At 42.3% G+C, this 22,861-nt stretch overlaps 1 long non-coding RNA gene across 1 annotated transcript in view; it reads right to left on the reverse strand.

Annotated features, from left to right (window-relative positions):
• The window catches only part of LOC148224033 (uncharacterized), a 240,951-nt gene extending 218,532 nt beyond the window's left edge, over positions 1 to 22,419 (reverse strand). Inside the window, exon 1 of the long non-coding RNA XR_015803572.1 lies at positions 22,260 to 22,419. This is a non-coding gene — a long non-coding RNA (uncharacterized LOC148224033). The remainder of the gene's footprint in view (positions 1 to 22,259) is intronic.
• Positions 22,420 to 22,861: the final 442 nt, after the last annotated feature.

Below are 22,861 nucleotides of genomic sequence, written 5' to 3' on the forward strand. Positions count from 1 at the left end.
GTGATGAATAATAAAGAGCTTGTCCTTTTATTCCCCTGCCCATGAATTAATCAGGTAAGGGAAAAAAGGGGGATCTGGATGAGTGCCATAGGCTAAAGGATAAAAATCCTATGCACACACACACAGAGCAGGGACATGCAGAAGTGCCATATGGAGAATAAACAAGCTGTAGTGACCTTCTCGGGCTTTATCCAGTATTCATGGGAAGCAGGCTCATGGGGATACAAAACTAATAATAATGAACCCACCAGCATCCTGGCATATTCTGGTTCTCCCTTCTGGCAGCATTGCCTCCCTGTTTGTGTGCCAGATGCCTGTCAGCCCAGCAACCCAGCCTGCCTGGTGGCCTTCAGGCCTCTGCTATTACTTGGAGCTGAAGCAAAGGAGGGTGCAGCCATGTAGAGGATTTCTTTGTATCCAGGCCTTTTTAAATGGAAAAGAGCAGACAATGTCAGACCTTCAGGGAGACCTGGTAATCCATGGACTCCACTAATTTAAAAGGTGAAGACTAGCACCTTGCAACACCAAGGTCAAATTTAGTACTCCTGTGCCTTCAACACAGATCTTGGTTTTTTTCTCCAGCCTCTGAGGAGCACTACTCATTACTGTCTTTAGGCACTTTCTGGAGATCAGGGATGGCATATGTTACCAAGTTAGTGACCTCAGACATGAAAGGAGTCATCTTATTAGCAGCCGGCCATTCAACCATAGCAAATTACATTTCTTGAAGGATTTCAGCCTTGAATTTTCATTTCACAATATATTTCAAAGGAAAAATGGGACCTCCTAAACAGATAGCTGGAAAACTGAACTATGCAAGATAGGATCATTTTTCTAAAGGACAATGATCTATTTAAAAGCAACACAAATACACTGAGTGGAAGCAATCCAAATTATGTTGATGTGACTACTTAAGAAAGTTAAATGCAGGCAAGTCTTTGCATCATCAGTGCTTTCAGTTTTAATCTCTCAGAAGTAAAGAGAAAAAATGGCAATGTTGTCATTTCTTCAAAAACAGCGGCAATATCTTGATTCTGGTGTTCTTTGCTTCTCTTTGAACTTTTTTTTTTTCTCCTAAATGCTTCAGATCTCAAAAAAGTTATTTTAAAATAACAGATGTAATTGCCCAGAGGTGAAAGAGAAAGGAGACAAAGAAGACCTGCATAAAGACTGAGGGCAAAAATGGCTGGACAGCCTCTATAAAAATGACCTGGTCACTGCTAAAAACAGAATTGGAAGCTTTTGAGGGCTTATATGTTGCAGAAAGCAACTTAGGCCAATTGCAGTAACTACCTGAAGGTGAACATTACAGCCGTTTCAAAGAGGTTTGGTGAGCTCAGAAAATATTTACAGCTATGTAGGAGTAGAGCCAAAGCCTTCTGGAGCTGCCATCCCCCCAGCCTTGCCCCACTGGGCAGCAGGGGTTCTCCAGGGTGAACAAACCACTCTACCACAGAGCTGCTGCTTTGATTTCCCCCCTCCACACTTTCAAATGACTCTTGTATCTCTCATTTTCTCAGGCTATAAAATGTCTCTGTGATAAGTTAAACAGTTTTACACTGAGATCTATACCTTGGGCTTGGGTGACTGGGGGTAGAGTGAATATGTGCCATGGGATAATCTGCAGGGATTTCTCCTGTACTTTTAACCACTTCCTTCATGCTTTTCTCATTAATCCAATATATATGGACAGACTTCTTGTATTCCAGGCACCTGAACAGGTCCTGCTGCTAATAAAAAAATCCAAACAAAATAAAGAAACGAAGATAAAAGCAGATTTTTTTTTCTTTGCCCTCATAAGAAATTGCTTCAAGAAAATCACATTCATCTGTGTTTTATTGGTGAATAAATTGGTATTACTGTGCTGGGAAAGGCTGAGTGAGGAATGCAATAGAGAAGGCAAGACAAAAACTCAGCCCTTCAACTACCTGGTGGGGAAAGCTTGAGGAGAGAGGCAAAGAGAAGATGGTAGGAATGGATGGAGATCTGTGAGGTTCCAGGGATGAATGGGAACAGAGGGGCAAAGAGACAGCTATACAGAAGAGGCAGTGCAATAACACAGTATTGATGATGACACTATTTTAACCCTCGAGGTGTTTTGCTGTCACTCATTACACACAGGAATTTTTCCCCAAGAGCAGGCACAGGCACTCAGGCACACATCTGCATCCTAACTCAAGACCAGCATCCACCACCTTTCCAGAAGCAGTCTCTGCCTTTGCACCAGCACTCATGCTATAACAACATTATGCTATAATTCCTTATTTTGTCCAAACCAGATCCCCTTTCCCTGCACCAGGAGCTCCTGAGCACAGAGTTGTATCCCATCTGACCCATGGGAACACGACACGCTTTGGTTTTAATTCAGTCCAACGTTTCTGCTTGCTTTGGTGTTCTTTGCTCAATGTCACAGCAAGAGCAGCTTCCTGATTGCATTGCTACATGTTTATAATTAATTTCTCTCAGGAGGATTACAGCCAATATTATTACCAAACGTATTTCCTAAGTATTGAAGCAGGATTGGTTCCAAAAAATACATGTGATTTATTTTCTCCCTAGGGAGCAGACATTTGTAAGTAGCAGATTACTGACATGCCACAACCAGAAAGCAAAACATAATAGCAATTAATAGAGCATTGTGAAGGAAAGCCTGCCTGCTGCAGAGACCTCTCAACTGCAGCAAGCTGACAGTACCCGTGTCACAAAATCTGCTGCAGGACTCAAAATACCAAGAAAGATTAAGAATGAGAGTGTGGGATTCAAACTCCTTGCAGTAGAGACTATCCTTTTATTCTGCTTTTGAGCAGCACTGGGCAGGCAGAGGTCCTGCCCTACAATGAGTGCTACGAGCATCAGCACTAGGGATGAGGGGTAACACACACCCATATTAAAGCACCGTGGGTGTTTCAGAGGAACCAAAGCCTTTTGATGGGACAGCTTTCAGAAGAAATTTCATCTTTTTTCCTTTTTAAAACCTTTTTTTTTTCAGAGAGAAAAAGAAGAGAGATATTTTTTCTTTTTTTTTTCTTAAAAATTCATGAAGTTCCCACTCTTCCCCTGCTTTCCATAGTCTTTTGCTTAAAATTCCCTCAAATGTGTGACATAGTAACTTCAGCTGAGATTGTCCTTAGGCAAGAGTAGCTTTTCCTAGGAAAATTGGCTTCTGGAGAATATACCTTTGACCGGCCCTGAAGGAATGAAACAAGTGGCCATGGCATGATTTTAAATCACTACTCTCTTAATATAAATCATAGGAAAATGTGTCATAGTCTTACTCGGTTCAATGGCCATTTAGCCCTATGCTTCCCTGATGAGCCACTCCGTGGAAGGAGTAGAGGGGTCTTGCTGAATCAAAAAAACACTTCTTGCCTTGCCAACCCAAGCCACAGGAGCTTGCCAGAGGCATCTCTGCACACAGAGAGAACCACAGCACTACAGCAAAGCTTCAGCTCGCCTGGCCTGGCAGCCAGGTGTCCCCTTCAGCACAGCCCCAGGTCACATGCCAGCAGGCTCTTCAGTGAGGGTCCTGCAGGGGCCAGTTTGTGCTCAGCTCACCTTGTCCCCCAGGGCTGCCTTTGTGCAGGCACTGCAGGCTGAACAGGGCACTGCCAGGCGCCTGTGGCTGACCGGGTGAACCTGAGCCCTGTAACTCTCCAGCCTCTCTCCCTCATTAGCTCCAAAGACAACACAAGGATGGTGTTGGGGCTGCTTTGCCCCCCTGACAAAAACCCTGAGATCTTGGGCAAGAAAACTGCTTTCACTGAAAAATTACCAGTGGAGATTTTCAGCTCTTCCCAGCAACACATGGCCAGCAAGGTTGAAAAGGAATAAGGAGGATCTGCCATAGAATGGGAAGATCCCTCTCTAATTTATTCATCCACCTGTCAAAACAGCACTTAAAACTTTACTACGTGAAGAGGGTAGTTTGCAAATGTTGGCAAAACATTTTGCAAGCCACAGAAAGGAGAATTAAAAATTTTAAGGTGTGATTTTTCCCTATTCTGTTGTATCTTTTACAATTGTTTCTGTGGACAAGCATGGGGCTGATGATAATTGGAGCTGTGCTTGAAGAAATTCTGGGCATTGTTGAGATATTTTCACAGATATCCCAGTTATTGCAGCATGAAAAATTTCACTTAAAGTGTTCCTATCTGTGAAAATAACTTTCTGAATTCTGAAATAACCATGATGAATAGATATAGAAACTTTCCACCTATGCTTTCCAGCATAGTGACCTACAAGGGTTTTAGAACCTAATTAATAATGTTAAGATGTCAACAGCCTTAACTTTTTCAGTATCTGACACAGAATATCCCACCCGTGCTGGCAGCCGGTGGTTGCCACAGTTGCTTTTGATGAGCCGTGCATTTGAAAGGATGGCATGCAACAATTAACTCTGTGGTCTGGAGTACAAAAAAAAGTGCTGGGATGGCAGGAAAAAGTGAACTCTTCACCTCCAAATTATACTAGCGGGACTGATTATGGTAATGCCAATTTAAAAATACAAGGGCAAGCTTGTTCTTCCCCTTTCCTGACTCAAAAGTCCACTTTGCTTCACAGTGTCTTTATTTTGATAGCAATGAACTTGGAGCCTGGCTCTCAGCCAGGTTTGTGAGCTTTACCTATCTTTCTTTTATTTTTTGTTTTAGAGTAAACTTCACTCATTAATGAAAGTAGATCCTTGCTATATCCATGACAACAACCCAGCTTTTTTTAATATAGCACTGACTACCGTCAAATTTTGGCTATTTAACCTGAAGAACTTCTGGCTTTTGGTCTTAACTCTTACAGTACTAGCTGGGAAGACACCACTGTATTCAAGTCTGGTTCTTCATCTTCTCCCACTTCCTTTTAAATTGGGATAGTGGGGCAGGTGGACCTTGTCTCACCCTGTAGGACCATTCTTCCACTTTTCAAGACAGGTCAAAGGTCACTGGACTTTTGATTTGGATTAAAACATTTTTCCAAATGCCTCAGAGTTTGCCTTATCCTTTAACTAACTGAGAAGGTTTTCCAGTTTGTGATGTCTTGGGTTATGGCACAGGCATATGTTCATTTTGTATTACACAGCAGTGGCTGCAGCTTATCAGAAGTGTACAAATGTAAATGCGTCCCTGTGTAATCTGTAAAGTAGGGGGAACTTGAAATCTTTAAGGACAATTAAAAAAGAAACAGATTTGTTAATAACTCGACTGCTTGCCTGAAAGCCTTAGAAAGAAGACTTTCTATGTTGCTTGTGAAGGCAGAGCAAGAGGGTTTTGCTTGCTTCCTCAGCACTGTAACCCTGAACGTCTCCCAGCAGCAACAGCACAGTTTTATATTGAAATTTGAATTCATGAATAGCTCATGTTTAAAACAGCGAGTTGTTTCCTCCTGGAATCAGGAAAACAGGGCAAAGTTTCAAAAATAACACATTTTGGGTTGTCTGAATTATCACTCTTTGACATCAACATTTTGGAATCATATATTTGAGTTTCCTTCCTACAGTGTAAAAGCAGCCCCCTGGCTAGCAGGACCCCTAAGCTTTGGGTCTTCCTACCTCCTGTCTACACTTGTAGCATTCCCAAAAGACTGCAGAAACACGTGGGAATCCCTTAAGGGGGAGGTAGGTTTTTAAAGGGTGCCTCTGGTGGATATGAGTGCAGTTCTCCACCCTCTGAATGGTAAAGCTATTTTTGCACTGTGCTCCTCTGACTTAGGTTCATAATTCCCATGATTTGTTTTCGTTTGTGTTTTTTTGGGTTTTCTTTCACCCTCTGGCAAATTGTTACAAGGACAGGAGAATGATGCTCATTCTGTGGGTATGTCTGAGAGACACCTGCATTCTCTTTGTCATAGGCTGGCCTCATTAATGCTTGTAACACCCAGTTTATTCCCTCATTTATAAGTGAAGGCCCTCTTCCGTATTTATTCTCTGGAGATAAATATTATTTTATTAATTTCTAGTCAATTTTATGTACCGATACCTAAAACTTATTCTAATTAGTCTCAGCTTTAATAAGGAAATGAGTGAAAATTCAGCATGTTAAGACAAACGAAGCTTGATCAGTTGCAATCTATACCAAGCATGTACATTACCCCATATACACCTATCTCATAATCATAATTAGCTAATCTGATTGCTTGAGTCCAATTATTTTAAATACTCCTGGCAATCAATAGAGATTCATCCCTATAAACCTATTTGACCCCTTTCCTCAGCGAGGCATGATTACACACATAGCAGTCCTCTATTAACCTTTGACAGAGGCAGGAATTAGTGATCAAGTCTGACATGCAAGTGGTGGAAAGTTGCCAAGCAGTCTCAAAAACATCCATCTTCAGAATGGACCCAACACCAATATCTTCTAAGAGAATAGAAATTCACCTCACAAGGTGGATACTAAAAGATAAGAGAGGCTTCATTGATCTTTCATTTCTCCTTACTGCACCATTGTTAATTGCAAATGATAAGAGGAAAAGCATCCAGTATAAGCAACGCTTTTCAATATTAACCTCAATAAGCAAATTAAGCAGCAATACTTTGCATAAAATTAGAGATCACTAATGGGTCAAGAAATGCAATTCATTCTTGCTCTGGGCAATCAGGACTCTCTGATGATAGACCTCTGCAACTTACTGTGAGCATGGTAATTGCTGCCCATTACTGCAATAATCAGAGTCTGACCTCAGGGAAGAGCCATACCCAAATCTTGGGACAAGACACACCAAAACCCTACTGGATTTCAGTGGCATCAGGGCAGCAGCTTTCACCAGTAGTCCCATCCTTTGGAACATCCCAGTCAACAATTCATTGTATGCTCTTGAAAAGGACTAAGTCATTTAAACTGCTTTCAGAAGAGCAAGGGGTTAAATCCATCCCGAGGCTATCCTGTTGAAATAATGATAAATCTGGAGCAGTGTTAATTAACAACTGTGAGAGATTCTTTTCCTATTAGCAGTAAAAAACCCATGACTATTCACAGGCAGCTGTATTTCAGCAGTAAAGGTGTAATTGATATTGAAAATTTCCAGTTAGCTTCTGAATCTCTTAGGAATTGCAAATCTCGAGGGAAAAAGTAATTCTCTTTCTACAGGGGAAAGCATCAAGAGCAGCTGTGCAGAGGTCAGTGAAATAAATCTAGTTGAGAAAGAGATGCAAAGCCTAGAGTACTAAATATAATCTTATTCCCTATCCCAGTGAAACTTGGTTTTGCATCATGGGGAATTTGTCATACCTGATTCAAAGGTCCAGTGATGCCAATAAAACAACCTTAACAGAAGCCAATGTATCATACTTTGAAAAAAAACCAGAAACACTCAGAACCTGTGAAAGTACTCAAAAAAACCCCACCAACCTCTAATTCCCAAGAAAAAGAACATACCTGCAAAAGTATATTGCAATGTAGGAAAATTCCATCATAGTCTCTCCCACGTTCACTGTGCTGAGCACTGACCCGCCCAGGTTCTCTGAGGGCTGTAGCAGAGCCCAGCCCTGGGTGCAGGGTGAAGAAAGACGTGTGTGCCTGGCCTCAGCAGAAGAGAAGCTCTAATCAATGGGTATTGAAAACAACTGGAGCTGCCAAAGCAGTGCTTGTAACAGCTGAAGGCTTCTGCTGGTGCCTCTTCTCTATATAGCCATGAGGGAGGCAAAGGAAAACTGGAAAGTTTTTCTAATTAGATTGGTGGTGGCACCTGTAGAAGCATGTCAGTGACACACGTGGGGCAAGTCTGAACTGATTTTGTGCTTGGTTTGGCTGTCAGAGGTGAAAACCAGCTGCAATGTACACTTTCATGAGTTTTGCATTTTGATGGTACCTGTAAACTGGCATGTAATGGCACTGAGCCAGTAAGGTCAGTTCTGTGAGGAGAAACCACAGGGGAAATATTAACCTCGAAGGAAAAAAAAAATTAACAGTATCTACCTCATATTTGAGTTCATACTTTAATATTTGGGTTGAGCTGTGAACAGCGGATGAACAGTAACTTGATCCAAATTATTTTCCTCATCTTGCACACAGATTAGATACTTACAGCTCTGCCCTAAAGCCAGTTTGATAGCTCACATACTTGTTGATGTGCAGTGAGCTTGCTCTGTCCTTTCCAGTGCCCTAACCAAGCCTAACAGCTTTTGATATTTATCCTCACATCACCCTGTAAAGGAAAGGAAAGCTATTACTCCTTCCATGCGCAGGTGAGAAATTCATGCAAAAAAAGACTAAACCCAAAAAAAGAGATAAAAGGGTAGGCCATCAAGTATTTTTAAACTGATGTGAGTTAGACACCTAAATAACTGGGTGAATTTGGACATTAAAGAGTCATCTACTGTCAGGCAGTAATTCCTATTAATTTACAGATTTGAATGCCTACCTCCCAACTTGCTCTACTTTTTTTTTTATCCTGAAGTCCTGGATTTGGTTTGTGCCTTGTGTCCTAAGACCCATATTATGGGTCCTTCAGCCAACACTCCCACTTCCCTCTGCTGCTTGCAGCAATGAGTCTACAAAGAATGCACTGCTGTGTTTTAATGATGTTGAATTCCTGGAGCAATTGTCTGGGACCATGGGAGTTCTGGGATATCCTGGAATAGTTCCTGCCATTTCCAAGCCATCCAAGAGAAGGAACCATAACAAATCTCTGCAGACTAGTGAAAAGCTAGACTTTTTCTCTGTGCAAACACAAGGGATTTAGAGGTGCTCGATTCCACTTTTTAATTCTGCATATATTTTGCTTCCTTATTGCTGTTGTTTAAAACATGCAACACTGTGCTTTAATTATGCTTACTGTTGTGCTTGCAGACACTTGCAATAAAACTGATGGTGCCCTCAAAAAACATCATCAAAAAGTATATTTCCAGCAGTACTTTAAAAAGAAGACAGCAGGGTAACAATTCTAAAATTCTGCTGTGAAATAATTACACGTTTTATATCTTTTATCTTCCTCTGACACTGATCTTGTGGGCTTCAACATGGTGGGGTTCTCTACAATTGTGTGGCATGAATATACAAGCATCATTTCTCTCCAGCTCCAGCTATCTACAACCCACAAGACATTGGCCACTTACATTTGAGGTGGTCACAGAGGTATCCTTGCTGACGTTCAGAGAACGTGTTGTTCACTACAGCAAACTCTGCAGGAAATCAAAGAGCTGTTTTACATCCACCTGTCTAGTGCTGTTTTGTGTATATGACTAAATCCCCTATTAACTTCTTATCTCCAGTGTCCCAGTTTCATCTCCCCCTATTAAATTGTCTCCCTGCCAGTCAGTTATGATTTCAGAAAAGTCTTTCAAAATGCTATTTTTTTCTTTGGAAATCAATCCTCACAACAGATCAAGTGGGGAAAGCAGGCTCAGGATGGTGGGAAGTCTCAAGGGAAAAAGAACTGAAAGAACATGTTAAAAAGAAGTTGCTTATGAAATTCATTCATTTCATACCTGACTGCTTCTCTTCCAATAAATAATTGCACTATGCCAGAGACAGGAAAAGTTCTCGTTAGATCTCTTAGCTCTTCAGAACATAAAACCTGCATAGCACAGACATGATTCATAAAGGACTTTAAGACTACACAAACACCTTGGCACAATGGGACGCTCCGCAACATGGTTGGAAGCACGTGTAGAAATCATGACAAAAGCTTCCCAGAACTGTGTCCCCACCTCCAAAGGAGACAGTAAATCCCTTCAGCAAGGTCTGTGTTCCTCCCTCCCTGTTTGCACTCTCTCCCCCACTGCCTTTCTTGGAAAGGACAGCAATTTATTGTGTATGGGCAGGACCAAAGGTGCCTTAGGAAACTGTTCTTTCACACACACTTGTGGTGTTTTACCTCTCCCAGTCCTGCACATTTGGTTGCATTTTGCAGCTTCCAAGAACTTCCGAGAGAAAGCCCCCGTACCTCATCCCTCTAAATAACACAGATTTTTTTTTTAAGGTATTTTGTTTTCAAACTTGTCTCCAGTGTTGGGGGCCTCTGTGAGACCCCAAAACTGCCCAAGCAGTTCTCGGCAACAAGGCACGTTTGCAAGATAGAATTTTGCTTGCAAAGTGCCTCCGAAGCCAGTAGAAATAAGAGATCGAGATAAGCAGACAGGGAAGTTCCATAAAGTTTATTCTATGAAGGGATCCAGTCTAGCAAATCCACTGGTTCGGGTTTATAAGGAGTTTTAATCTATTTTGAGGGTTTTACATTTTGCACCAATTACCAAGAGAATTCTAAAACTAACCAATCTATGAAGGACTTTAGATGAGAAACTAATCAATAATATAAGAGGAAAATGAACCACTAATATTACAGAAAGATAACACAGGGTTCTACAAGGAGGGGGCAAAATACTTCTTGGTATTAGGCAACTTTTTATCTTTAAGGTATTGTCTTCCATGGGGCTCCTTCCGGGGGCTTGGAGAGGGTTTCTGCTTCAGAAATGGTTTCTGCTCCCTCCACACAAACTGCTTTGCTTTTTCCTTGTCTTGTCTCCCTCATCCTATCACCAAACTGGTGAATTCTTTTCCAGCTCATACATGTAGTCAGATTCAAGTACTAGGCAGCAATATCCCAGGAAGTCCCAGGATGTACACTCATTATTCCATATTTTTTGCAGCCTGTGGCGCTGTGCAACTGCAAATAGGGTGACCCAAGCTGTCTAGGGCATTTCACATACATTTAATCTCCCCATCCATCTTTAAGGACTTTCTTCCTCCTCTTAGCCTTTATGTGTGTGCCTATATGTGGGCAATGACTGATAGGGGTCATTTCTGATTTGCACTGGTGTAAGGGAAAAGAAAATCAGGCTCAAAATCCAGGACGTGCTTTGGGCTCTTCTGATAGGTACTAAGTACACAGCAATTTTATTAGTGAGTCATCCACACACCTCTGACCAGCTTTCCACTAAGTGGTTTTAGTATGTTTTGACCCACAAAAAAGCGTCATATAAACAGGAAAATGAACAAGTGAAATGCAGGCACAGGTGTGTCTGATTGTTATTCACCCATGCTGCATGATATTTAGATGGGAAACAGCAGATGTGTGTGTGGAGCAGCTTGCAATAGCCCCAGCATCACCATGGAGGAAAATGCTCCTCTCAGGAGCAGCACACAGAGGTGGGTTGGTCCCACCCTCTGCAGAGCCTTTTCTTCTCTCTTAGGGACCCAAGGCCTCAAGGAAGGCACCTTCACTTCTCTTCTTGCATTTCATATTGGAGATAAATTAGACCAGACTAATCTTTCCTGCACACTGAAGAGCTGCGTCTTGGGTCCTTTCTAGCATGTGCCCATGACATCAGGGATTGCACCAGGGCAGTGGGCCTGTGGCATGCTTACATCATCCTGCCCATGCTGAAATCCATCCTGCAGTTACTCTGTGACTGCTGCCTTGGCCCACCTTGCTTGGGAATAACTGATCCCTCTGCTCATGGGACTGGAGAAATGCTTCTGGAGTTCCTCCTGCACCCAGAAGGATTGGCTCTCAGAGCTGGGAGCAATCCTCTATGATAACTAGTGTAACAAAAAAACAAATTAATTTTAATCAAACTGTATTAACTACACTAGGGAGCTGCTTGGAGCATATGACTTCTGGCCCCCACAGTCTCACCAGTCCCTTCCTGCTTCCTTCTCAATTTCCTACACCACAAAATTAATTTCTTTGGAAAGAGGAGAGAATTGCCCTTTATACTGTGTTTTAAATATGATCCTGTGATTAAAAAGCAGATCTTATTTACTTTCAGATCCCAGCAGGATAGAAAGCTATACAATTTCCTGTGCTTTGTCCCTGTTTAAGTACCCAAAGAGATTCTATTTAATCTTGTAAAGAAGTACTGAAAAATGGGTCAAGGCCTCTGACACAAGGATGTAAGGTGATGTCATTTTTCATACCTGTTACTAAGAGGGAAAATGAAGGTACAAAAGCAAGATTCAGCAGCAACTCCAGGATGTCCCTGACATGGCCAGTGCAACTTCTCCCCATTCAAGGATTCTCCATTCACTTCAGGATGAGAGTGGCACTCCCAAGTAGCCCTTCTCTGAGGAGAAGGCATTTATTTCAGAGCTGCTTTTGTCTCCTGCCTGCACAGAGTAGAGAGGCAGTGCTCTGTTAGAGGCCACTAAATAGAAAGAAGAGGGATGGCTGCAGCTTGAACGAAAGACACAAACCAGGAGGTGGCAGATGCACCGGCTTCCCTTCCTGGACTGCGTCCTTCTAACTGTGCATCTGTTGTCAGCGGGCATCATCAGAAGCTGAGAGAAGTAACATGGAAGAGACTTCATTTCTACTCACTGTCACATATTTGGAAGGAAAATTTGGTCTATTTCTCTCATCTCCACTACTAGCAGGATCTCTTTTGAGCTGGCTATGAATTTCAGACTGCTTGTCTGACATGGTCCTTGCCAGCATCTAAGAGTCCCTTGGTCTCTCCTTTAGCTTAATCTTCTACATAGTTTTTTGAAAAAGAAAAAAATCAATCATTCAGATGCAGCAGCTCCTACTTTGGACCTACCCTACATGGTTGATGTCCTGGGGCCATAAAGGGTGACAGTGATCAGAGAACAGCAAAGCTGGGGATCAGGTCTGAGATCCATCTTCAGCCACAAAAATCAACTTTGATGTCCCACAAATGTTCTCCCCAGAGGCATCTTTTATCTCCAGAGCACTTCCAAGATACTTCACCAGCTTCCCTAGAGCCTGCAGTGCTCAGCCCCTTTGGGGAATCACTCTCTGTCAATGACATTCTTCTTCCCTTACTCATTCATATTCAGAAGCTGGTTAAAAGCGCAGAAAGATTGAATCGGGGAACACGGAGCTGGAAGATCTGGTTTCCTGGTCGCTCTCCTCAAGTCCTGCAGTGTCTGGACATCAAAGGAGATGACAAGGGGAAGAAGGGCAGACTAAACTTTGTACTTGCCTCCTGAGCAGCAGCAGCTCCCTTGTACTCTCCTCCAATTTACCTCACTCACCACCAGCCTTGATTTCTCCATGACTTCTTTCCAAATCTGTCTTCACATCAGTGTGTTACTCACTGAGCCACTTTAAATGAGCAATTCAGCAGCTTATACCTGCAGAAATTTCTAAAGAAAACTTTGATCCAAATTTAAAGGTCATTTTATTTGTATAAATGCAAAAAACTTTCAAAGAGCACCTAGAATCTTCAGTAACGGTGTATAACATTTTTAGTGAGGGCTACATTGGATCCACACAGGTTACACTTCACTACAGTTCAAAACACCTCTGTGGAAAAGATGACAATCTCAGAAACAAGCTGTTGAGTGGACTTCAGGGAGAACACTTGTTCAGGAAAGAATAGACCAAACTTGTAAAACCCGGACCCTGATGCTTCCTGTCGGAATTGCAAATGTAATTGGAAGCTGTCAGCTCCCAGGTAACAGTGGCAAATTAAGGTGACGAACCAAGGTAAGAAAGCGAGGTTATAAATGGAGACACACTTTGCTGTCAGCAGGCTGACACAGTCATATGTGAAGGCTGCATTGCAGAGACCTATTTATAACAACACTCATTTGGAATAGTGCTTAACACTATACCAGGTAGATTTAGGTTTAAGGAAAAAAAGAAAAAGAAAATGGGAGAGGGTATATTTTTTTCGCTGAGTTTCATTCAAGTCTCTTTTCCTCCCTTCTACCCTCACTGTGGAATTTTCCCTGCATCTCTGCTGTATCTTGTTCCATGGTGTTGGACAGATGCCCTCACACACGATTTCAGTCGTTGCCCTCCATCCCTTGTTTGTACAGTGCCTAACAGAGGTCCCACATTTTTTCTTTGCAGAGGCAACATGGAATAATGGCTCATTTTCCTACAAAATTCTGTTTTAAATACATATTCACACACTCTAGAGGCTTGTGGTTTAAGCTAGAGTATATCTTACCAGGGTTCTGGTTTTCTGAAGGAGGATCAGGGGGCTTTCATGAGGCACAGATCTGTAGGGAAAAAAACATAAATACCTTCTCATGCTGCTTCAACCATTTTTTTTCTCAGTACTTGGCCCAAAATGAGTCTGTCCATTGTATGAAAACTGCTATGGATAGACGACCTGTGACTGCTGTTGCAGATAAAGAATATGTCAGCAAGCAAGGAAAGAGGGACTTGAATGAGCCAGTAATGAGGGTAACGCAGTTTTGGTGGTAACAGCAAAACAAAAACACCCAAACAAAGCCATCTGTGTCCAAACCCAAATTGTGCCCCTGTGGATACACACCATACCTCTGGCTGTACACCAGCTGCTCTTAGAAGTGCTATGAACTATGCATCAATCCTGTGGGGAGCCTAAAGGCCCATGGGGTAGAGTACTATTAGATGGCTGGTATTTGGTTAGATGGCTCCCACTGTTTTGGCCACGTCCAAGGGCTCCTGAATTTAAATGAAGTATTTTCTCTGGAAGTTTGGGCCCATATACCCTTAATGTGGTGCAGTCCTACCAGTTTAGTACCAACTTGGCATGGCAGAAAGTATTTATGTGAGTAATGAAACACTGGAGATGGGCTTTAATAGGGGAACTCATTGTGGGGAACAGAACCCTCCTCCTTCTAGGGTGGGACCACTGCCATGTTCAGCCTCCTTTTTTATGGCTGGAAAACATCTCAACATGGTAAGGCTATAATATTTACAGAGAATAGCTACTCAAAATTTATTAACACAGTAAAGCACCGATTTCAGGGTGCATTTTATTAGCAGCAATAATTAATAATCAGTTAACTTGCTATTTCATACTACAAGGCCTGCATTTACCATCCACTGTCATCTGCTCCCTAAGGCTGGCATAGGTCAGGGATGCAACTCTCGTTTTACATGGTGGTGCACACTTCTCCCAATTTCCATTGATTATGACTAATTAAAAGTGTATATCATAGAAAGACCAGATAAAATACACTTAAAAGCCATTCTAACGCTTATGCCAGCAGTAAAATATTTTAAATTAAAGCTAAAGAGTATTTCCTGCAATATATTACTATACTGGTTATGTTTTTGGGCTTCTCTGCTTTAAAGAAATTTATTAAGCTGGAAAATGTCCATCTTTAAGTCACTTTTACCCCAGATTAGTTATATGTAGAAAATTATGTAGCCAGAAGGGCTTGCAGATGCATGTCCCCACGGAGTGGCTAAGTCTCTTTGCAGGGTGACACAGCAGTAGCAAGGTTTATGGAGGGGAGAAAACTCTCAGAAAAGAAGAGGGAAGTTTTTGTCTTGCCCTGCAATCATGTCCAACTTTTACACCCCAACTGGCCACAGTAAACTTGTCAACATTGGGATTTCATCTTAGGAGTCAGCAGGAGACCCAGTGTGCATTTCTGGGCCCTGCACACTTTATTTCATCCCTCTCCTGCTCTGTGTTAATACCTCAGCCAAAGATTTAAATGAGCTGGGGCTGAGAATGTCCCAGCAATCTCTGTGAAAGGAATAACACAGCTGTGGTTTCAGGGGATTTGCAGGCAGGTGCTTTGGGGAGCTCACTCTGTCTGGCATTGAGTGTCAGCCCATGGAGAGGAGAGTGTTGCACCTTTGATTTTAACACTCTGCTTTTACTGGTGGAGGTGACGGCCCTAGGGCTGTGGCTTTGGCTCTCTGTTCACTTTTACATCTCAGCCTCAGGCTATCTTTCTCTTCAGGTGGGACCCAAGCTACTTAAATCCTTCAATGGTTTCTAAGAACCATAAGGTATACTTAACACCAAGGTCTCCATAAGCTCTGTTAGGTTGAAGATCAGACTATGGATGGGGTGTGGGAGTCTCCTAGAGCCCTAAATACTCCTCTTCTGCTTATATTCTTCCCTTACTTAAAGATAATGGCAGAGTAGATCCCAAGTCCTGATTGTTCTTCATTGCCCCTTTTCTAATTTGGTGATTTCAGGTCTCTTTCTCTCTAGGCTAGGCACACGACATGAATGTTTCAGCAAGAAATTTTGCTCACGTGTTGCATATACACAGTCCCACAGGCTGAGGTACCTCATCACAAACATCTTCACTTACTGTTTGTTATCACTATATACCAATTTCCAGTTTAATTTAAAATATCTCTTCCTTCTATATTGCATAAAGCTGCAATGACCTCTACCATTACCGTTTTGAACATCAAAAGTTACATTGATTTCTGACAGCTTTCCTTGGTTTACTGACAATATTTAAATAGTGCATATTCTATAGCACTTACTGTTACTGACCTGAGTTTCAAAGTGTTCAGCCCCCCACAACACCCCCCCACACACACATTTGACTTCTTGAACACAGTGCTAGAGGAGAGCACAGCATACAGGATCTTGGGTTGTGGTCACATTCTCCACCACAGCTCTCAGCAGGCTCATGGTTCCTCATGCAGCCAAAGCTAAGCACAGGTTAAAAAATAAGTCAACCAATCTCAGGGTCACTCAGAGTGGTTCCACTTTTTTTGTTGGGCTGACACAAAGCAGGAGGATGTAGTTACTCTCTTTACACCACTGCTCTAGGTGTCCCAGGCAAAAAAAAGCAATGTATGGGATCTTCCTATAGCTCTCACCCCATGAATGTTCAGCACTCAGGAGTTCCATTGTGCAGGTTTCGTGAATGGCTATAACCTATGTTATTTTTCCTTTAGAACTTTTGTTTGTTTGTATTTCTGCTGAGGAGATCTTTCTAAGCATCTTTTCCTTAAAAGCCTAAAAAATGTTTGGGCTATGTGTATTGGTGTGCATATGTGGATAGACTGGGAATGGTGCCACAGTACCATCCAGGAAACACTTCGTATTCTTTCCAGTTCCCTTAAATGTCCAGTCCATAACATCAGAAAATGCATCACCAGCAGCTTGCACAAAAGAGGTATTTTGCATTTTGTGCCTTGCACTATCATTGTGAGACTGAAAACTACAGCCTTACAGCACAGTCCTGAAGGATATTTATCTAACAGACTCCATAAAATTACTAATTAGAATTGTTAATTGTTATCATATGGAAGACACTCAGAAGCCATGGATGGCAGTGTAACACCAAAAAAATTAAAATTCCAACTCAAATGGGCACAGCAGAGCTCAAACCCATCCATTTTCTGGTGCATTGTGAAACAACACATTCTTCAGAAAGGCTTCCTCCCCAGGAGACTCTTGCCACCAATACTACAGCAGAGGGCTCAGACTGGTAGGAGCAGCATGAAGCAGGCAGGAAAAGGTGCAAGAATCCGTGCCTGTGTCTATTCACAATGAAAAGGAAACAGATTTTTCTGCACATAATTGCACCACGTGCTGGAGCCTGCGCATCCTGATGTGGGTGAATGTACCTCTGCAAAAGCAGCTGAGAGCCTTGCCAGCTATTGGGCCTTTCTCACAGCAAAAAATGATTGCTCTGGCCCTCCTGTGTCACCTCCTTGGAGCATCCTGCTGGGAAATATCATTAATGCAGCAGCCCCACTGAGAGAAAAACCTGTGTGGATTCACCACACAGGGCCAGTGCTTCGGTGCCAGGCACTTCCATCATTGACTGCAAACATCCCCTTCCAGTCTGATTTTTCCCTGAAAGGAATCATTAGGGGATCTCACTGTGCACACTCTTGCCTGTCCACTCAAGGGTCACTTTTTTAACCTCTCTGGCAATTTTTAGCCACGCACAACAGATGGATCTCTCACACACACTTAGCTCCTACATGTGTGTCACAGAGTTGGGTTGTAGGTAGGGAAAAATTCCCCTCTCCTCAGCCCCTGGGGAAATGTCTAATGAGTTTTATTAAGCATCAGCATATCTGCACAGGAAAAAGGCAGTGGAAACCAGGCTTCCTAACTTTCAGCATGTGCAAAGTAGTCTGTCTTAATGTACCTATTTGCAATGGCCTGTCTGGGCAGCCTGATCCTGGAGGGTCTGCAGTGTCAGTGGATTAACTGTGCATCAGACGTCCTGTAGATTACAGAGATGCTCAGGCTCAGAGGATGAGATCCTTACTTCTGCACACTTCCTCTGGCTTTCTCAACACACAGCTGTGAGGCTGGGGTTTGCAGTGTAGTCACAATTAAGATGTTTCTAAGAAATCCCTAATGTAACACACAACTTGTGTTTATTTTGCCTGATGTAGCAAAGGGCTTTACCTGGATAGAAGGCTGATTGGTTCTGATGAACTGTCTGCACACACCTAAATAGAAGCAGGGATCCAGGGTTGTTCTGAACACAAGAAGTATCTGTGCACTTTAGAAACCCTCATGTTGCTTGTGACTCTGGAAAAAAAGACTGCTAGTCATACACAAGATATCCAAATACAGGAATATGATGACTGGAATGTAAGACAGGGTTTATCAAAAGGCTATTGCAGACAGATGCTGTGCAGTTTTCAGCAAATACTTTGCATTTTGCTTCTTTTCAAACGCAGCTCTGTAAACAGTGAATAGTCCCACTGTTAATGATGGGCTTGCTGTATTTATAGAAAGCCAGATGTTATTTAGCCATGGTGGGATTTAACAAGCAGTCTAATAACTGGGGGCTTTTTTTTTTTTTTTTTTTAATTCCCAGCAACTAAATCAGTAAAGCTTTGTTGCACCAACAACCTCAAATGAGAGGGCATCTACTCAAGGTTCAGAAATACCAGCATGACACAAGACAGGGAGGTGGTGCTCTTTTCTAGAATAAGTTATGAAATTTGGAGAAAGGAAACCCAAGTGCAAATAAAAACAAATGCTCTGATCCTGCAATGATTCATTGTAAGATAATTCATCCCCTCTCTGACGCTTTCCTGCTTTCTCTGAATAGAGGCAGTGTTCCCACACCAGATACACAGGAGCATCAGGCACATTGGGCCTCCACTATTGATAACATCATTTGACATTTCTAAGATACTGATAATAATAATTTCTCTCTTTCCACCAATCCAGATGGGTGTGGTTGTTCCCATTTATTTGCTGAGAAAAGGATTTGAGGCCTCAGCAGCTCTGGGCAGCTGTTGTCCATTTCTTACACTCTTCTTCCAAGCAGATAGTGCCAAGTCTCAAAAAAGAGGCAAAGAACAGGCAAGGAGGTAGGAAAGAATAAACAAATGAACAGCAAAGGAGAAGAAGTCCTCCTGTTTAATTTATCCCACACTGCAAGAGAAAAGGAGCAAACAAAACAAAGGTCTGCTGACTCTGGTCTAGACTGATTAGATATTACTTTGATAAATGTTGATGTCAGACTGATGAATATCAGCTATTAGTGCTCTAAATCTTAACCCTAGAGGACCCTTCACTTTTGCCATCCTTAGGAGAGGTGCAGCCCCCATGCTGCAGGAGCTGCAGCTGCCCATGGCACCCAAGCAGCATTTTCCTCATGACATTCCTGTCTTCCTGTGACAGCACCACTGAGCTAGCTCTCCTGAGGCCACGGCTAACTGAGGCAGCTTTCTAAAATGCCCCTTCAGCCTACTACACTTATCTGGGAGGCAGCATCACTTCCTTTGATAGTGGGAAGAACTCTAGCTCTTGCCATCCTTCTCCCACTCACAGGCAGCAAGGGGTCGGGGTCTCATCGCTTTTACTTTTGAGAATGCACTGACAGAGCTCTTCCTCTACCCCCTTCAAGACCACAGTAAATTTGCCTTTTTGGGTGCACACCTCAACCTTTTGTTCATCTCAATGAGAAGTCCTGATCTGGTTGAGAAGGGATTTTTGTTTTCAAAGAGCTAAACTATTTAAGGCAAGGCTCTATCACCATTTACTGGCATTTGCAAGGGTCTTTATACCAGCCTGAGCTCTTTCATTTGGAGGGTTTTCTTTTTTCTCCTGCACAAATATATTCATGGCGTTTTGTCCCTGCTCTGAGCCTTACACACTGGAAAGATTGCTGCTTTTTCTCAGTCAGCTTCTGACTGGGAATGTGCAGAAATGGAGCTCCCTCTCTCACAACCTGAAGCTGATACCTTTCCTTCGCACAAGAAATATCCCAGCAGATATTAGCACAAGGCTGACAAGGCTGCCTTTCTTTCTGGGTTTCCTTTGAACAAAGCAGAAATCCATACCTCAAATCTGTGATATATGTGGCTCACACTATCAACGTGTTAGCCTGGATTTAAAGAAAATACTTGATCACAGCTCCCAGGGGATTTTGAAGCGCAAGGTAGGAATGATAGGCCATCTGTGCCCAGATCAGGGAGAAACCTGATGACAGGAGCTGTGTTTGCCCTGCTGCCTTCAATGTCTCATTTTGCATCCTGCCTTTCATTTCACTCTTTTCCTCTGTTTCCTCAGATTCCAGCACTCAGGCTTTTTGTTCACCCCTGTGGCAAGTAGGGTACATTGGTGCCCCTTAGCACACTACCTCTGCCCCATGGGAGAAGGATGTCAAACAACAGCCAGTCTCTCTGGGTTCAGAAGGTGCTGTACTCCATTAAATATATTAAATAAATTATGTGCTCAGTCTGCAGGGCAAGGCACTGAAAACCAGCTCAGAAACTGAAAGGAAGCAAAGCAAGGAAACGTAAATGTGGAGCTGAAGAGCCTGCTGCCCTGTTCTGCAGAACAGCACTCTCCTTGTCAGGCAGCAAGTCATCTTCTGACAGTTTCATAACAGCAGCTATTAGCTGGATTGTGCTCCTTATTCTCAGCCTTCTCGTCCTTTAAGCTCAGCTGATTTTGCTGCTCAGTGCAGAGAAGTCAGAGGCAGATGAACCTGTTGTTGTTAAGAGCCTGGTTTCCAATCTTGAAACCCTCTGTTCATGCACCTACATCTGCACTTAGACCTAAAATTGGCACTTGACACCCACTGTAAGAGGTAAGCGCTGACAGGCTTTCTGAATAATCAGTGTGCAGGTGTTTAATTGCTGAATTAAAAACCTGATTTTGAAAATTGAGCTCTAAGTATCTGTATTTCTGTAACCAACTCTACTATCGACTTCAGACATGCATGGGAAAATAGTCTAGCTGTGAGGGCCAATTCCAACACTTTTTGAGTGCTCAGTCTTATTTTTGTGCCTCTCCCATCCCATTTTCCTCAGGTACCCTCCCCTTTCTCCCTTCTCAGACCCAGGGTTGAAAATGGCAAAGGGAATAACCAAAAGCAACTTAAAACTCTTATTACTTCTGCTTTTGAAAGTCTTCCCATGGATTTCTGTCCTTTCCAGCCTATGTGAAAACTTGGGGGAAGCAGGTAGAACTGGGGTTCATACCTTAGTTACCACTTCAGTGCTGCTTTTCAGTGGCTCTGAATGGCCTCTTTTTGTTGAAAGACTGCAAATGCCATTTGAGCAACCAAATTCTTTTTTTCTTGTTTCAAATACAAAGCATTAAGAACACTCATGGTTAAAATCAAAGCTGAAGGGGGCAAACTAAGATCAAAAGACAAGATTTCTAATGGTAAGAACCAGCAAGCATGAGACATGCCAGAAAACACTGTGACATTTCTCCTTTTGAATTCATATAATCAGGACTATTGATCTTCATGGAAATCATGTTTTAGGTAAAGAAGCTTTGCCAGGTTCACTGACAGGAATAGCAGAGTGTTTTCTGCCCTATGTTTTGAAAGGGGGTCAGCAGATGATACTGGCTCATTTTAGCACTCCACTGTAAAGAAAAAATTGTTCTGGCCCAAAAAATATGTAAAAAGAAACAAAGCCCATTTCATCATTAAACAGTACAAAATTTCCAACACTTCTCTGGAAGAAAACTTTATGATCTGCCTATGAATGTTGGTTTATCCAAAGATAAACTGTCTGGAGACACTTACTATTAAGAGAAAAAATTGAGATTCATGTTACCAAAGAGTTAATATAAATAAAGCAGGGGAAAGGAAGGAAGATTTTAGAAAGGAAGATAGTAATGTAGGTAAGAGTGTGCTACAACAAAACCAAAACCATCTGTACAGCTGTACGTGATCTCAGTACAGAGAAAAAAGCTTTTTGTTTAAATATCTTTTCCAAGAAAAGGAACCAAAACAGTTTTTCTGGCATTGAGTGGGCACATTTGGGAAAAACTAAACTCCAAGTGCTAGAGATGTGAATACATAAATTCCTGTGCATCTTTGCAGAACATTCCTACATCAGACTTATATTTTGGATACTGATGGGTATGATAAGTCTGTTTTTGAAGTTTTGTAGTTGTGAGTGTTTTGGAATTTTTTTTTACTAAGTACTGGCATAATATTGGCCACTGCTGGCCCATAATGCCAATCAGCTGCTGAAAAGCAATATTCTCCTATTTCAGCATTTGCCCTTCCACCCACACACACATACCTAATTTTAACAGCAACTATGTCAGTATATGCCAAGACTTCAAAGGCTGTAGATAATAAACATTCTTAGATTAATTGCACAATGAAAACAAATGGCTTAATTTACATACTTAGCTTTACACATGCACTTAAACATACCTGAGTGGAGCAAGACCTCAGGTTTCATATTCCAAGGCCCCTGCAGAAGTTCAGGGCAGTACTAGCCAGAAGCCAGGAATTATTTCCTCTTGTTGCCATATAAAACTGCCTCTCTTGTCCCATCCACCATACAGAGCAGCTCATCTCCTGCCTCTTCACAGCAGCCTTCATACCTGCACATACACAGCACATCTTAAAGACAAGGCTTGAGAACAAAGCATAGGTCCAAACTCTGACCTCAGGCACCTCCTTAAGCAGCATAACTATTACCTAACACAAGCACTGCTTCTTACAGTGGACAGTCTTCCTCCATCAGCCCATTGTGTGAGAGGGACCACATTTGACTCTGTATTCCTTATTATTCTCTTCTGACCTTCTCCTTTCTTTTCAAACAAGGAATTTTTTTTTTCTTTTTAAGAAATGCCCTTCCAGTGCCACTGTATCATGCTTTACTATTTCACACAATTGCCTTTGTAAGGAACGGTCAATAAAACCCACAGTGCTGCTACAGATATTTCTTCCCATCCTGCATAGATCCTACTCAAGGTCTCAAAGGATTTCCTCACCTCTATATCTTCACTAATCCTTTTAGCAAACCACAG

The sequence above is a fragment of the Sturnus vulgaris genome, chromosome 4 (genome assembly GCF_052056855.1).
Source record: "Sturnus vulgaris isolate bStuVul1 chromosome 4, bStuVul1.hap1, whole genome shotgun sequence".
Taxonomy (NCBI): domain Eukaryota; kingdom Metazoa; phylum Chordata; class Aves; order Passeriformes; family Sturnidae; genus Sturnus; species Sturnus vulgaris.